Genomic DNA, 16,854 nt, shown 5'->3' with positions numbered 1-16,854 from the left:
CCAAAGGGAAAAAGCACCCCAAAATAGAGACACCGTCTGTTTCCTTGATTTGACATGTTTGAGAGCTCCTTGTTTTAAAGCCAGACACAAATCTGTGAAGAGATTCCCTTGAGTTACAACCCTTTTTGGGAGCAGCTACCATGAAGATAACATATGTGGTGAGACAGAGCCAACAGCACCCACTGTGCTGCAGCACAGCCATGGGAACATTTATCACACATTCTCAGGAAGCTGGAGTGGTTACTCATGCTTATAGAGAAATACCCTCTCTGAAGCCACTGTCTTATGGGTGGTGGGGGTTGGCTGCCACCTCTACTGCCTACAGTTCGAGGAGGACTCCAGTGGCTTTATGCTCTCCTAGAGGGCTCCATTTTTCAGTTCAAAGCTGAAGACTGAGATTCAAAGGCCCCAAAATCAAGGAAAAGCAGAGTCTGAATTCTGGCTGTTTCTTTGAAATTTCCAAGAAAGAAAATAATTTTCAGGGTGGAGATGGCCAGGGATGCTTTACATAAAGTCTTGCATAGATTCCAATGTGGATGGACTAGTCATTTGCTTCTGGTTCTTTGGAGAGGTTCAGAGGAACATTCTGAATTACAAAGAAGCATCATACCGCCATTGGCTTCTCTTTGGACTCCAATCCCTGTCCTTGCGTTCCTGGGCTTCCTCAGTGAGGGTGTGTGTTTAAGAGGAAATTGGGTGAAGACTGTCTTCAATCATTGCATTTCTGTAAGTGTAAGGACTGAGAGGTCTGTTGTTCTGTGACTTTAGGCACAGTGCTTCCCAGCTCTGGGCTTTCCCCCCGTCATTTGTACGACAGTGATGTTAAACTTTTTAAGTTTAAAGTAAGTCCAAGTCTAAGGTATCTATTGCTCAAAAAGTTTAGAACTTTTAGAACTGAAGTTAATAGAATTGAGGCCTGATTAAAACTTCCTATTTCTTTCTTTTTATAAAACGAGACTAGGTTATGTACAAGCAGACTCTACTGTGAGACCCACGGTGCGGGGTCTTGATGCTCAAAATGTGTCCCTACATGGGCAGCATCACTGGGACCTGGGAGCTTGGGAACGGCAGAAGCTTGAGCCCTAGTCCAGACCTCCTGTTTCAGAATCTGCATTTTAATAAGATCTTCAGGAAATTCGTGGGCACATTAAAATGTGAAAACCACTAACAGAGTTCTTACAGAGGCTGTGTTTCTCTAAATTTGTTGGCAGCAGGATCAACTGTTTCAAGCACCTTGACTTACTTTCCCCCTATCCCTGGTGATGTTATTAATGATTATTTTTTCCCATCTAACAGGTGAGAAAACTTAAACTCATAGAGATTAGGTAACTTGCCTATAGTCACACAATAGATTATTAGATGCTGGGGCCGAGATGGATTTAAGATAGACTTCCTTGTATGGCCAATTAGCTAAGAGGGAGAAGAAACCAGGTCTTCTTCAGAATGTCCACCATAAACCTCCCTTGTTTATTAACAATAGCATCCCCTGGTATAAAACCCTTTATCTAGCCTTACCCATCTCCCTGCCAACTTGACATTGTACTTTTCATTTTAAAGATGATCATTGGATTCTCAAGACAGCCACATGAAAATCAACAGAGGGATTCTCCATTTTACTCAATTCTGCAGAAGAGGACAGAAAGTCTAGAGAACCTAATGGACTAGTTGGAGCTATGAAGTGCCAGAGCAAAAGCTAAAGCCCAGATGTTTTGGAGTCAAGCCCATTGTGACAGCACCATCTCCACATTGTGTCTGATTCAGAGTGTTTATCCTGCTGGCTGCTTTGTGCCCATGCTTACCTTAAAGACCGGGACAACCGGTGATGCCTTCTTGGTGATTCTTCTTGGTGATTCTTCTTTTTTTTTTTTTTTTAATTACAAAAATTTTATTGTGGTAAAACACACATAATACAAAACTTACCATCTTAACCATTTTTTACTGTATGGATCAATGGTATTAAGTACTACACATGAGTGTACAAATATCTCTTTGAGACTCTGCTTTCCATTCTTTTGAGTAGTCCAGAAGTGGAATTGCTGAACCATATGATAATTGTGCTTTTAAGTTTTTGAAAAACTGTCATACTGTTTTCCACAGAGGCTGCACCATTTTACATTTCCACCAAGAGTGCAGAAGTGTTCCAGATTTTCTATATCTTTGCCAACACTTGTTATTTTCTCTTTTTTTAAAAAAAAAAATCCAAATAAGTATGAAGTTCTTTGTGATTTTTGAAGGAGCATTGCTCTTTGAATGGCCCCACTTGCACACTGGCCAACGGGTGTCTGACACAAAGGCCAAAGCACTTCGATTTGAGCTGGTTATAGAGTCAAGATCACAAGCATACTGTTAAGATAGAGCAAAGACAAGCCACACACTAGGAGAAAATATGTGCAAATCATATATTTGAGAAAGGGATTGTATCTGGTAAGATAAACTCTCAAACCTTAAAAATAAGAATACAAAAATGCAATAAGAATATGGGTAAGACATTTGAATAGACACATTACCAAAAGAGACACGTGATGACAAATAAGCGCATAAAAAGATGTCCAACATCATCACTCAATAGAGAAGTGGAAATTAAAATGTATTAGAATGTCTAAGGCAAAAAAGGATGACCATACCGGTGCTGGCAAGGATGTAGAGCAACTGGAATTCTTACATTGTTTGTGGCAAGGTAAAATTATTACAATTATGTTGGAAGCATTTTGACAGCTTCTTGAGTAAATGTTCACCTACCATATCATCCAGTAACTCAACTCCTAGAGGGTACCCAAGAGAAATGAAGGCATATGTCTGTTAAAAGATTGTTCATAGCAGCTTTATTTTTAACAAAGTGGAAATAAGCCAAATGTTCCTCAATAGGTGAATGGATAAAATAATTGTGGTATATACATACAATGAGATACTACTGAGAAATAATAGGGAATGGACCACTGATACCTGCAACTACACGGATGAATCTCAGAAGCATTTTGCTGATTGAAAGAAGCCGGACAAAAAAAAAAAAAAAAAAAAAAAAAGGAGTACATGCTGTATGATTCAATTTATATAAAATCGTAGAAAATGCAAACTAATACATACTGACAGGAGATTAGTGGCTGCCTGAGAATGAAGTTGGGTAGAACAGGGGAGATGAGATTACAAAGGGCATAAGGAAATTTTGGGGGATAATGGTTGTGTTCATGATCTTGATAGTGGTGATAGTCTCAACAGTGTATGTAATTCAAGAGTGAATTAACCATATTACACACTTTAAATATACAGCATTTGTTGTATGTTAGTTATTTTTCCAGAAAAGCTATTTTTAAGAATTGAAGGAAACTTCATACCATAATGGATGTTTTCTCTTTTGTTATTTCAACTTTTATTTTAGATTAAGGAGGTACATGTGCAGGTTTGTTACAAGGATGTACTGCATGATTTTGAGGTTTGGGGTATGATTGACCCTGTCACTACTAAGCATAGTACCCAATAGTTAGTTTTTCAGCCTCCTCCACCCATTTGTCCCCAGTGTCTATTGTTGCCATCTTTTTGTCTATGTGTTCTCAATGTTTAGCTCTCACTCATAAGTAAGAACATGTCCCCAGTGTCTATTGTTGCCATCTTTTTGTCTATGTGTTCTCAATGTTTAGCTCTCACTCATAAGTAAGAACATGTCATATTTGGTTTTGTTCCTGTGTTAATTGGCTTAGGATAATGGTGTCCAACAGCATCCATGTTTGATGCAGCCACAGTTTATGACTGTGTAGTATTCCATGGTGTACATATACCATATTTTTTCTTTATCCAGTCCACCATTGATGGTCACCTATGTTGATTCCATGTCTTTGCTATTGTGAATAGTGCTCCAATGAATATACGAGTGAAAGGATCTTACTGGTGGAACATTTCTTTTGGATAAATACTCAGTAATGGGAGTGCTGGATCAAATAATAATTCTAAGTTCTTTGAGAAATCTCCAAACTGCATTCCACAGTGGCCAAACTAATTTACATTCCCACCAATGGTGTATAAGCGTTCCCTATCCTTTGCAGCCTTAATAGTATCTGTTGCTTTTTGACTTTTGATAGTAGCTATTCTGACTGGTGTGAGATGGTATCTCACTGTGATTTTGATTTGCTTTTCTCTGATGATTAGTGATGCTGAACATTTTTTTCATGTTTGTCGACTGCTTGTATGTCTTCGTTTGAGAAGTGTCTATTCATGTCTTTTGCCCATTTTTTAATGGGGTTATTTGTTTTTTGTTTGTTCAATTATTTAAGTTTCTTATAGATTCTGGATATTACACCTTGGTTGGATGCATAGTTTTCAAATATTTTCTTTCATTCTATAGGTTGTCTGTTTATTCTGTTTTTCTGTTGAGTATTTACTCCTTCCTTTCTCTCTCCCTCCCTCCCTCCTTCCCTCCTTCCTTCCTTCTTCTTCCCTTCCTCCCTCCCTCCCTACCTTTTCTCCTTCTTTCCTTCCTCCCTCCCTCCCTCCCTTCCTTCCTTTTCTGCCTCCCTTCCTTCCTTCCTCCCTCCTTTCTTCCCTCCTTCTTGCCTCCCTCCCTCCCTTCCTTCCTTCCTTCCTCCCTCCCTCCCTCCCTTCCTTCCTTTTCTGCCTTCCTTCCTTCCTCCCTCCCTTCCTTCCTCCCTCCCTCCCTTCTTCCTTCCTTCCTTCCTTCTTTCCTTCCTTCCTTTCTCTCTTTCTTTCTTTTTCCTTCTTTCTTTCAACAGGGTCTCACTCTGTGTCACCCAGGCTGGAATGCAGTGGTGCAAACATGGCTTACTGCAGCCTGGACCCTCCTAGGATCAAGCGATCCTCCTGCCTCAGCTTCCCAAGTAGCTGGTAGTACAGACGCACCACCATACCCGGCTAATTTTTTTTTTAAATCTTTTGTAGAGATGGGGGATAGTTTCTTTTGCTGTGCGGAAGCTCTTTAGTTTAATTAGTTCCAATCTGTCAATTTTTGTTTTTGTTGCAATTGCTTTTGAGGACTTAGTCATAAATTATTTCCCAAGGCTGATATTCACAATGGTGTTTCCTAGGTTTTCCCCAAATATTCATATAGTTTGAAGTCTTACATTTAAATCTTTAACCCATCTTGAGTTAATTTTTGTATACGGTGAAAGTTGGGGGTCCAGTATCATTCTTTTGCATATGACTAGCCATCTATTCCAGCACCATTTATTGAATATGGAGTACTTTCCCCATTGCTTGTTTTTGTCAACTTTGTCTAAGATAAGATGGCTGTAGATGTGTGGGTTTATTTCTGGGTTCTCTATTCTGTTTCATTGGTCTATGTGTCTTTGCACTGGTACCATGCTCTTTTGGTTATTACAGCCTTTTAGAATAGTTTTAAGTCTGGTAATGTGATGTCTCCAGCTTTGTGCTTTTTGCTTATGATTGCTTTGGCTATTTGGGCTCCTGTGTGATTCCTTATGAATTTTAGATTAGCTTTTTCTAGTTCTGTGAAAAATGACATTGGTAGTTTGACAGGAATAGTATTGAAACTGTAAATTACTTTGGGCAGTATGGCCGTTTTAATGATATTGATTCTTTTAATATATGTACAGGAAATATTTTTCCATTTGTTTGTGTCATCTATGATTTCTTTCAGCAGTGTTTTGTTGTTCTCCTTATAGAGAACTTTTACTGCCTTGGTTAAATGTATTCCCAAGTATTTATTTTATTTTATTTTTTGCAGTTATTATAAATGAGATTGCATTATTGATTTGACTCTAAGCTTGAGTATTATTAGTATATAGAAATAGATACTTTGATACTGTATCCTGAAACTTCACTGAAGTCATTTATCAATTCCAGGAGCCTTTTGGCAGAATCTTTAGAGTTCTCTACATATAAAATAATATCGTCTAAAAAGAAAAATAGACTTTTTCTTTTCCTATTTGGATGCCTTTGATTTCTTTCTTTTGCCTGATTGCTTGACTGGGACTGACCCATAATTGATCTTAATGTCCATTTTTCTATTTTATTTCTTTTAGTTAATGTTATGAGAAATTGGAAAGGTGATTTCTGAAGATTTAATTCAGCCTACAAGCATTTTCTCCATTCCGAAAGTAGTTATACCATGTATTTCTTACTTTTAAACATGCACAAATGATTGTGAAGCTTCTGCATTAGACATGAAACAATTCTTGCTGTGATTATTATTTTTCATAGCATCAAGCCATCTTGACCACTGATGCTAGAAGTAAACTGGCCTTAGTGTAGTAGTGGAAGTCAAATAGTACATCCACGAGTGGCTTAGCACTAAGCAAACCCAAATGAGGTATTTCTCAGAGAGAGGAAATATAAAAAGGAAAGTACATTTTTGAGATTTTAGATTAAAATGTAGTGGTTTCAAGGCCAAATTTTATTGAAATGAGATAGAAGCATACATCAAAAAGGGAAAATGGGTCTTTGGAATGGTTATAGGGTTATTTTGTGTCACTGAATGAGCTATTATTGAAACAAGTTGTTGAATGGTAATAAGAATTTCTCATATGATCACTTGAGCAACACAATTAAAAAATATATCTCTATCCAATTTGATTTTGACTCCAGTATCCTTTAGCTTACTGGTCGGTCTGAACTTCTCTGAAGTTGTCTTCAGAAGGGGGCATCTTCCCCAAAGCTCGCTTAAACATAGAAGAAAATCTCATCTCTTTTAGAGGTCAATGGAATGACATGTTTTTCCATTTTAGTTTCTTGTTTATCTTTAAGAAATATTGAGAAAAGCCAAAAGCTATGTATATATATCTAACATACAAACATGAACACACAATGAAAAACTGTTCTTAGAACAAACATTTTCATATTCAAAAGAGATATAAAAATTTAACTTATTTATCAGAAAAAATGAAGCACAGAGTTCTTATTTGATATCTATGAGAACAGAGTTGTTTATGCCATAAAAACTGGGCCAATCGCTATAGTATCAAGCTGACTTTATTTGATTAATCAGCTAATTGACATTTGTTATTGATTTATAAACATCATAAAACACGAAAGTCATGGAATAAATGATCACTTTTTCTTGAACAGTTCAATTCTGATAAATGGAATGAAGTAATTGATTGAGCATTATTTATTAAATATTGAACAGTTATTAAACAATATGGCATCGCTGGTATTAAACCACTTTTGGCCTACAAAAGCATCAGGCACTGGTGAGGTGCTAAACGTTAAAATACGATTAAAAATAAAATTCCTGCATTCAAAGAACTCAGTCTACTGAAGCAAACACACTCAAAATCTAATAAGCGTGAGTGTTCTATAAGACAGGTGTGTGCATAGAAGCAGGGAAAGTGGAAAAACTAACTTTGCTTCAGCAGAAACTAACTGCTATTCACCAGTAGCGGTAAAGTATTTTAATAGAATAATCTACATGTTCTTTTCTGGACTCACAAATTCATTCTGAAGGTAATAACATCAACAACTGTATACAGAATGATAGAGGATAATTGCCTGGGAATGTTTTCAGCTTTTGTGCTCAAAAATTTTAGATCGATCTGTTCTTCCATCTTCTTAACAAATCCATTTGGAAATTTTTTGGATATCAGCAAGGAGGCTGTCATCAAAGGATTTATGCAGAACCAAGCAGTGGTGTAGTTCCTTGGCAGTTCGTTTTGTTGATAGTCATGAATAGATCTACACTCCAGGGGCCTCTTCTGTATACTTGGGATTATTATCATAATCCCCAAATCATAAGAGCTTTTGGGAGATAGCTACCATCTTTCTTGATATCCCTGTTTTTAGCCATAAACACATTTTAAATTCATTGGCACTCCCATGGCTTATAATCCTTATAGAGAACTTCTTCCATGTTAAAAACATTATATTAAAAAAAAAAAAAAAACCAAGCTGAGCCACTTTCTAAACATTTAAAAGTTTTAAAACACCCACTCACCTAAAAAAAAAAAAAAGTAATAGCACACCAAAACTTCTGATGTCACTTTCCATGGATGTTGACGCATTTAGGTTGTCAGTTCTATTTCTGTTCACTTAACTGTAGCCTCCAATTTCCACTTATAGCATTTAGCTTGGAAATTTGGCATTGTTCAAACTTCAATGGCTGCAAAGCCATGTAAAACACGATACAATAAAAATACGCCTGAAACTGCCTCACCTTTTTTGGACAAATTTTGAGTTGGTTTTATAATGGTGAACGTGATGCTTTATTTTTTTTTTCCTAGGGCTAAACTGTGGAATGAAGGATACAGAAACAGCTACCACATTGCCTAATAAAAACTATCATTTATACATTTGAATTCATCCTAATACATGACTCTTTGTTTTTTCTATTTGCTAAATCGACATCTCTTAATTCTGTTGCTCTCTAGGGCAGCTAAGCAATCAATTTGAGCTTAAACAAATAAATGTTTATTGAGCAAGCTGAATTCTTATAGAGAGTCAGAGGTGGCAACATGAAGAATCATTTGGTGCAAGCCATTCATTCTGCAATTCCTTTAGTGAAGCTAACAATCAAAACAAAAAAGAAATAATAGAGTTCCTCTTCTGGGGAGAGGGAGAGGGGGGTTTCAGTTTTGTGGAAGGAGAGATTTGTAAGACAAATAATTGCAATTCAGTTTAAAGTGCTATTTTTTAACAGAGGCGTGGAGGGGGGAATTTAGCCCACTCATCTTGGGCTTTAGAGAGTATTTGACTTAAACTTTGAGGAACTGAGTTTAACAGGAAGATAAAGTGGAGAAGAGAACCTTTGACAGATGCGGCATCCTGAGTAAAGTTGTGGAAGCTAGGGAGAGTCCAGCTTATCTCAGGAAGCATAAGAAGTTGGACAGATTATTGTAAGGAGAGGTTCAGATATTGGCAGAAGAGGATGAAAAGGTAAGCAGGAACCATGCTGTGAAGGATATAGTTTGGCTTCCTTCTCTAGAGTCAAGATCGAGGCAGGTAATCTTGTTAAGAGGCAACTGACAGAGTCCAGGCGTAATATGAGGAGGATTTGACTTAAGACGGTGAAATCCTATTTGAACCATTTTTAATTTCAAGTCCCTCAGAAACATTCTAGAGTAGATGTTTTAAAGACAGTAGGAAATTTGGGTGTAAAGGGAGAGGTCACACCTAAAGATATGGATTCTCAATCAGCATATTTAGAAGTTGAAGCACTGAGAATGAATGTCATCTCTTCTGTAATCGTTTACAGATGAACCCTTGAAGGAAGCAAACACTAAAGGAGGAAAGAGGAGGCTTTGACATAAATTGAGAGGAACAAGGAGAAAGAGGTTGGTTGCTCCGGAAACCAAGGAAGAATTAAAGAGGAGAATGGAAGATGTCACAGATCTACTAAGAATTCTTTATTGGATTGGGCAATTAAGGGTTCACAGATAATCAGAGGAGCCAGAGACAAATCAACTTGGTCAGTCTCTGCCTACCAAATTCAGAATCTCTTGACAGGGTTCTGGTTTGGGTATGACTACATTAGTAGCTAGGGTTATGCCGCCCCGTCTCTACTAAAAATACAAAAAATTAGCCAGGTATGGTGGTGCGTGCCTGTAGTCCCAGCTACTCGGGAGGCTGAGGCAGGAGAATGGCGTGATCCCAGGAGGCGTAGCTTACAGTGAACCGAGATCACGCCACTGCACTCCAGCCTGGGCGACAGTGTGAGACTCTGTCTAAAAAAAAAAAAAAAAAAATACTTTGATGGATTATTTTTTTAATGCCAGTAGTCAGTGAAGCATTCTTCAATGTCTTCTTCCTGAATTTCTCCCACCTTTTGATGTGAAATGAAACCTTAGGGGAACTCACCCAATTAGCCTCAATGCCATAGTCTAAACCTCCAAATTCTAGCAATTGAGTATTTTGTAGTAGCAAATGCAATTCATTTCCCCAAGATAGGTTACATAAGGTAGGCTAGAACATTCTGGTTTCAGTCACTTATTGTCCTTTGGACTCAGCTGAGGAGCTTCTTGAGCCTATGTCCTGCCCCAGAGATTCTGATTCAGACCAATCAGTCCAGTTAAATTTGCACAAGGGTTAGGCCCAGTCATCATTATTTTTTAGGATCTCAGAATACAGAAGGAGTTAAGAACCACTAAGTGGAACATTCGAATGCATTATATCCTTGATAGTCAAAGTGATCCCCACAGCATAATTTGTATCATTCACCGCAGCTTATTAGACATGCAGACTCCCAGGCACCACCCAGACCTACTGAATCCAAATCTGCATTTTAATGAAATTTAAAAAAAATTGTAATTATTTTCTATTAAAAAATTTTTTTAGGGAGAGGGTCTCGCTCTGTTGCCCAGGCTAGAGTACAGTGGTGCAATCATGGCTCACTGGAGCCTCAAACTCATGGGCTCAAGCGGCCCTCCTGCCTCACCGTCCTGAGTAGCTGGGACTACAGTCCCATACTACTATTCTCAACTAATTTTTTAGAAACCATTTTTGTAAAGATGAGATCTGGCTATGTTGCCTGGCTGGTCTGAGATTTAAACAAAGTTTAAAATCCTGCATTATATGTTACACTTGACCAAAGTCTTTCCTTTGTACTGCCCTGAAGATAATTGGGCAGACCTGGCTAGACCCAACTTAAGCACCCTCTAAATTGCTAAAACACTAGTTTAAACCCTGGCTGCACCTTCCAAGCACCTTCAGACCTTTAACAATATACTGAAGCTCAGACTTTACCCATAGAGATTCTGATTTATTTGTTCAAGGGTGAGGAACAGGCATCAGTATTTTAAAAGCTGCCCTAGATGGATTCTATTGTATAGCTAGGGAAAACAATTCATTGCACTAAGAAGTCCTAAAGGGAAGCAGAAATCTAAATTCAATTTAAATGTAACAGAATTTTTTAAACATAATGAGAGCATAATGCTAGGAGTGTATTCATAATTGGAGCCTCAGTTGCTGTGCAGCAGGATGGTGTGAAGGCAATTTCTGAAGGTCCTACTGATGACATGAATGATGGCATGTTCTTTAAGAAACATGCGAGGCTGGGTGCAGAGGCTCACTCCTGTAATCCCAGCACTTTGGGAGGCCGAGGCATGCAGATTACGAGGTCAGGAGATTGAGACCTTCCTGGCTAACACAGTGAAACCTTGTCTCTACTAAAAGTACAAAAAATTAGCCAGGCGTAGTGGCACACACCTGTAATCCCAGCTACTCAGGAAGCTGAGGCAGGAGAATCACTTGAACCTGGGAGGTGGAGGTTTCAGTGAGCCGAGATGGTGCCACTGCACTCCAGCCTGGGCGACAGAGCAAGACTCCGTCTCAAAAAAAAACAAAAACAAAAAAGAACCATTCAAGTTTTTAGTAAGCTCTTGTGAGAGTTTCAATTAACTTAAAACACTTATAACAACAATTTTTTAAAGTTGGTAGAGACAGCACTAGCATAAAAACTTGTCTTATGTTGAAGTAGTTTGAGGGAGCAGGAGGGAGCAAGAAGTTGGGAGAGGGAGAGGTACTTTTCTCCTAGTGAGAAAGATCTGTAGGCCTACATTTGCTAAACCCTGAAACAGTGGCATTTTGAAAGACTGAAAGACTTTGTGTAGGTGTACGTAGAATGTCAAGGATGAGTCAAAGATTAATACCTAAATTATAGAGTATGAAATGGGAATTTTATGCCTCTGACTTGGAAAGTTGGAAAGAAGGAAATATGGACAGATTCTAAAGTACAGTTGACCATTGAGCAACATGGGGGTTAGGGGTGCCAACCCCCTGCGAAGTTGAAAATCTGTGTATAACTTTTGAATCCCCCAAAACGTAATTACTAATAGCCTACTGTTGACTGGAAGCCTTACCAATAACATAAACAGTCAGTTAGTACATATTTCCTATGTTATATGTATTATGTACTCTATTTTTACAATAAAGTAAGCTAGAGAAAGAAAATGTTATTTTAAAAATCTTAAGGGAGAGAAAATCTATTTACTATTCATTAAGTAGAAATGGATTATCATGAAGGTCTTCATCCTCATCATCCTCACATTGAGTGGCTGAGGAGGAGGAGAAAAAGGAGGGATTGGTCTTGCTGTCTCAAGGGTGACAGAGGCAGAGGAAACTCCATACATAAAGTGACCCTGGCAGTTTAAACTGTTGTTCAATAATCAACATACTACTTATAATAGTTTAATCAAGTGGATTATAACCAATTTCACTAATGAGAAAGATTGAAGCTATACATTTAAAAATAGTTTAAAAATGTAAACTATTTAAAAATAGTTCTGCCAAATTTCTCAAAGCTTATTCACTGGCAAGTTTTCCCAAATGCCCAAATCATGCTACAATTTAAGTACAGCAGTGATCCCAAAAGTGACCTTCTAGCAGGATGATTCTTTATGAAATGTGTGTAGCATGTATTTTTGTATTCAATAACCACTTGTCAAGCTTTCCAAACGGTCCTGGGTACCTAAGGATGGTATTAAATAATTGCAAGACATTCTCTCTGTACTTGAGACACTTAAACCTTTGTTCGATAAAAACAATTAGAGAGTTGTGTATTTAGGGAAAATCTTCTGTTTTCAAGATACAATAAAACTGCACTTAAATTGAGAAAAACTGTGAAGTCATAAAGCTCAAGGTTTTAAAAATTAAATGACAGCAATAATACTCTTGACGATATGAGAATGCAAAATAGCTGCAGATGTTTTAATATACAACATCTTAATGAAATTACACTTAGCTCTCCATATCCAGAGGTTCTGAATCAGTAGATTCAACCCACTGCAGATCAAAAATATTTTAAAAGAAAACCAAAAAGTAATAATACAACCATAAAAAGATACAAATAAAATATCAACACAGCATAACAGCTACTTCCACAGCATTTATATTGCATTAGGTATTATAGGTAATCTAAAGATGATTCAAAATATAAGGGAGGATGTATGTAGGTTATATACAAATACTATACCATTCTATATTAAGGGCTTGAGCATCCTGGATTTGGGTACCTGCAGGGGTCCTGGAATCAATCCTGGTGGATACTGAGGAATGACTATATTATGTAGCTATAGTATACAGAGTCACTACTGGCCTGAGAAGTTGTAACACTTCATAATTCTCCTTTCTCTAAGACAGAGACATAATCACCTACTCACTCCAATTCTTGAAATAGGGTGGATAAAAATATTCTTGCTTTACTTTCTTACCTGAATGTGTTAATTTTGAAAATGAAAAAAAAAAAAAAAAAAAAAAGACATAAAAGGAGAGCAGTTTGCAATCCCATCTTTCCCCCACTGTTCTCTGTATTTTGTGATGGTGGTTACTTTCAGAAGTGAATAGGCTATTGGAGACTTAGGAGAGTTGAATTTATGATCGACTTTTAGGGAGTGCTCACTATGTGCTGCACTTTCAAATAAATTCATTTTATTTCATTCTTGAAAAGTTCTTTGGGTATATTATGCAACTTTGACAAATGAAGGAGAAAAATGGAAGCTCACAAAGATAAATTTACTTGTCTAAAATCATACAAAGGAAAATTTCAAACCCAGTTTTTAAAACTAAATTCCCTACAGGACATGACATTTGCTGCCTGGGTTGTAGAATATCAGTACACAAATGAAAATGCCATAGAGTGATTCTGCTGTTAGAGCCCCGGTGTGGTCCAGGGTTCGTTCTTTGGCTACTTTCTTTGAGTCTTCAACTTTAAGGTTGAGGAATTAAGAATATGATCCCTGATTCAGATTCTGACTCAGCTGTATACTAGCTCTGTGACCTTGGCAAGCCAGCTAGCATTCAATATTGAACCTCTTTTTCCTATTTCATGAAAAAAAAATTCATGATTCATAATGAATTCATTCCTACCTCCTATGGGTGTTGTGAGAATTAAACGGGTAAATTACATAAGTGCTTAGAACAGTGCCAGGCATGTGGTAAGCATTCAATACATGTTAGCTATTCTTATCATCAGGACTCCAAAAGTTTGATTCCAAACCAACCAGCCCTTCTAAGCTGCAGGCTCATATGTCCTAGGTGCGGATGGTGAGGATGTTGACCTGGATAGTTGTGGACCTCCCAAACTCATCATGCTCCAAATCGAAATCGATTTGGACATAAGATAATACAAAGCGTTTAACACAGTGAATGATCAAGAAGCACGCAATAAATTTTAGCTGTTATCACTATAGATTTCAAAACTGTTCTTTCCCCTTTTTTTTTTTTTTTTTTTTTTTTTTTTTTTGTAGAAGCTGCTTTCTTACCCAGAGGATACAATGAAGGAAGCTTGGGATCATCTTAAATTCCTGAATTTTCTCAGTTCTGCAAGGTCCAGCCAATAATTAAGTCTAGTCATTGTTTCCTCCTCATAAGTATCTTTTTTTTTTTTTTTTTGAGACGGAGTCTCGCTCTGCCGCCCAGGCTGGAGAGCAGTGGCCGAATCTCAGCTCACTGCAAGCTCCGCCTCCCGCGTTCACGCCATTCTCCTGCCTCAGCCTCCCGAGTAGCTGGGACTACAGGCGCCCGCCACCACGCCCGGCTAGTTTTTTTGTATTTTTTTAGTAGAGATGGGGTTTCACCATGTTAGCCAGGATGGGGATGGTCTCCATCTCCTGACCTCGTGATCTGCCCACCTCGGCCTCCCAAAGTGCTGGGATTACAGGCGTGAGCCACCGCTCCCAGCCCTCATAGGTATCTTCTATACCTTCAATTCCCACTGCCTCATCATTTTTTGTTCTGGGTATTTGAATAGATTTCTCGTGGTCTCCAGAATCCAAGGCATGCTCTCTTCAATCCGTTCTCTTCAATAATACAGGAATGAATCCTCAAAATTCAAATTGAGCACGTCATTGACTTACCCTGAAGTCCTTCATTCACACTCATCCGCCTCCAGGAAGCGCCCCTCACTCCCATCTTTCTGTGGTGTAGGAGACCACCTCCTGCTGGAGGCTTACCTCTCAGATGTACCAGTCGTTGTGGCCACGGTGGGGGAATTTTCTGTACACTCTCATTCCTGAGAGTCATTGCTTATGCTCTTTTTCAGACATGGAATGGTTTCCCCATCTCTGTAAAGAAACATTTTCATCCGAAAAACTGGGAAACACAATGATTATTTGACACATTTAAAAAATGTCAAGTATATGAAATTAAATTGGATAGAATGATTTTTTGGGGGAGCTAAAGAATTGCCAATTAGTGAATACACAGAATTCCCAGAAGAGAAGCTTTGCAAAAATTGTTAGGGTGGAAACTGTTATTACTGACAGTTTTCTGTGTAGAAATTAGTATAATCTTTTGGATGCTAAGGAAGCTGTAATCTGGAATTACAAACCGAAGACAAAACCAAACTTCAGACATTGCTGGTGCTACCACCATGGAGAAGGAGAGAGATTCATATGTAATTGAAATGGATCGGTCTCTTTCTATGCCTTAGGTGTCTTACGGGGTGAGGTGTCAGTTTTTACACTGCTTTTTGGCATTGTTTCAAACTACAAGGGCCTCTGTGCGCCACCTAACGTGGAAACTTACCCCTGGTACCCGGAGAGGGACGGATGACTTGGATTTGATCCTAAATGGGACTATTAGAGAAAAATGGCAGTTAATACATCAACAGAAGAAAAGATTAATTGTCTAGTAATCTGGAAAGGGATAAGTATGCCAACAATTTCAAGGAAGAGAAGAAGTTTTTCAGTAAGTGGTTGAGATAAATATTTTGCAGACTAAAATTCTGCAAGTCATTTTCCTTGGGTCAAGCTGACTGTCTTTTACACACAGCTTGTCAATGTAAAAACTTAGGTCATTTAAAATGTATTTCCTTTTAGAATCTTCTATCTCAAACAATCCTAAATTTAAAAATCATCCTAAAACGTTCAAAACAAGCAGATGTTTGCTTTGCCTAGCAACAGTGGTCTTTGGTGATTTCTTATTTCTCTGTGATGCAGTTCAGATTCCCTAGCATGACATTCAGGTGCCCCAGATTTTTCCCATTCAGCAATTGCCCTCCATCATCCCATTTCCACAAGCATCACCCCTTCTAGTCAGACCACACTTGCTGGCCTCTAATGACATTTTGCTTTCTGTCACCTCCTCATCCTTGTGCATGCTCTTCTTTCTGCCTAGTATGTTCTTCTTTCCATATATAAGTCTCTTTTATCCTTCAATATTCTCACACCAGCTCCTAAAGACTGAGTTCATAGCCTTGTTATGTTTCTTTCCCTGACACTTGCATAATGCCAGGTCCATGCTTCCACTGTCTGTATCCACTGTATTGTAATCATGATGATGATAAAAAGTATTTCCTTCTAGGCTATGACCTTCTTTTCCTTATCCCCAGTTTCTAACACAGGGCCTTGAACATAATACTGTCTATAAATAGAATGAATAAAACGTCATAGTATTCGCTGGTTGACTTTTAGGCAGTTCATAGTAAGTGCTATCTATAGAATGAATGAGTAAAGCATCACAGTACTTGCTAGGTATTTGACATTTAGTTGGATGGCTCCTACTAAGAACTGTCTAAATGTATGGCTGGCTTTTAAGATGGTCCAGTTATAATTGTCATAAATCTACAACACATGTCTGACACATTATTTGCATCTGTCGTTTGCAATTTGTGCTCGATTTCAGGATTTGAGCAAACCTCCTCTCCTCCACCTTTCATCGAGTCCATGCCCTGTGGATAGAATGAACTGTATGTGAACTCCAAATGTCACTTTTGCTTTGACATCTGAATTGGTATAATATCCATTTATACCATCATCCATGATTCACTCATACATATTTATTGGGCACTTTCTTTTAGAATTGGGCACCAATTCTAAAATCAATTGTGTTCTGATTTACGTGTTACATTACATCTTCTTACGTGATATTATATAATAGTTATTTGTGAATGCTTTTCATTTTGCCCCCGGTACAGTTCCTGATATACAGGTATTCAATAAATGTTAGGTGAATAATTAA

This window comes from Papio anubis, chromosome 6 (genome assembly GCF_008728515.1).
Source record: "Papio anubis isolate 15944 chromosome 6, Panubis1.0, whole genome shotgun sequence".
In the NCBI taxonomy this organism is placed as follows: domain Eukaryota; kingdom Metazoa; phylum Chordata; class Mammalia; order Primates; family Cercopithecidae; genus Papio; species Papio anubis.
This window is presented reverse-complemented; position numbering follows the sequence as displayed.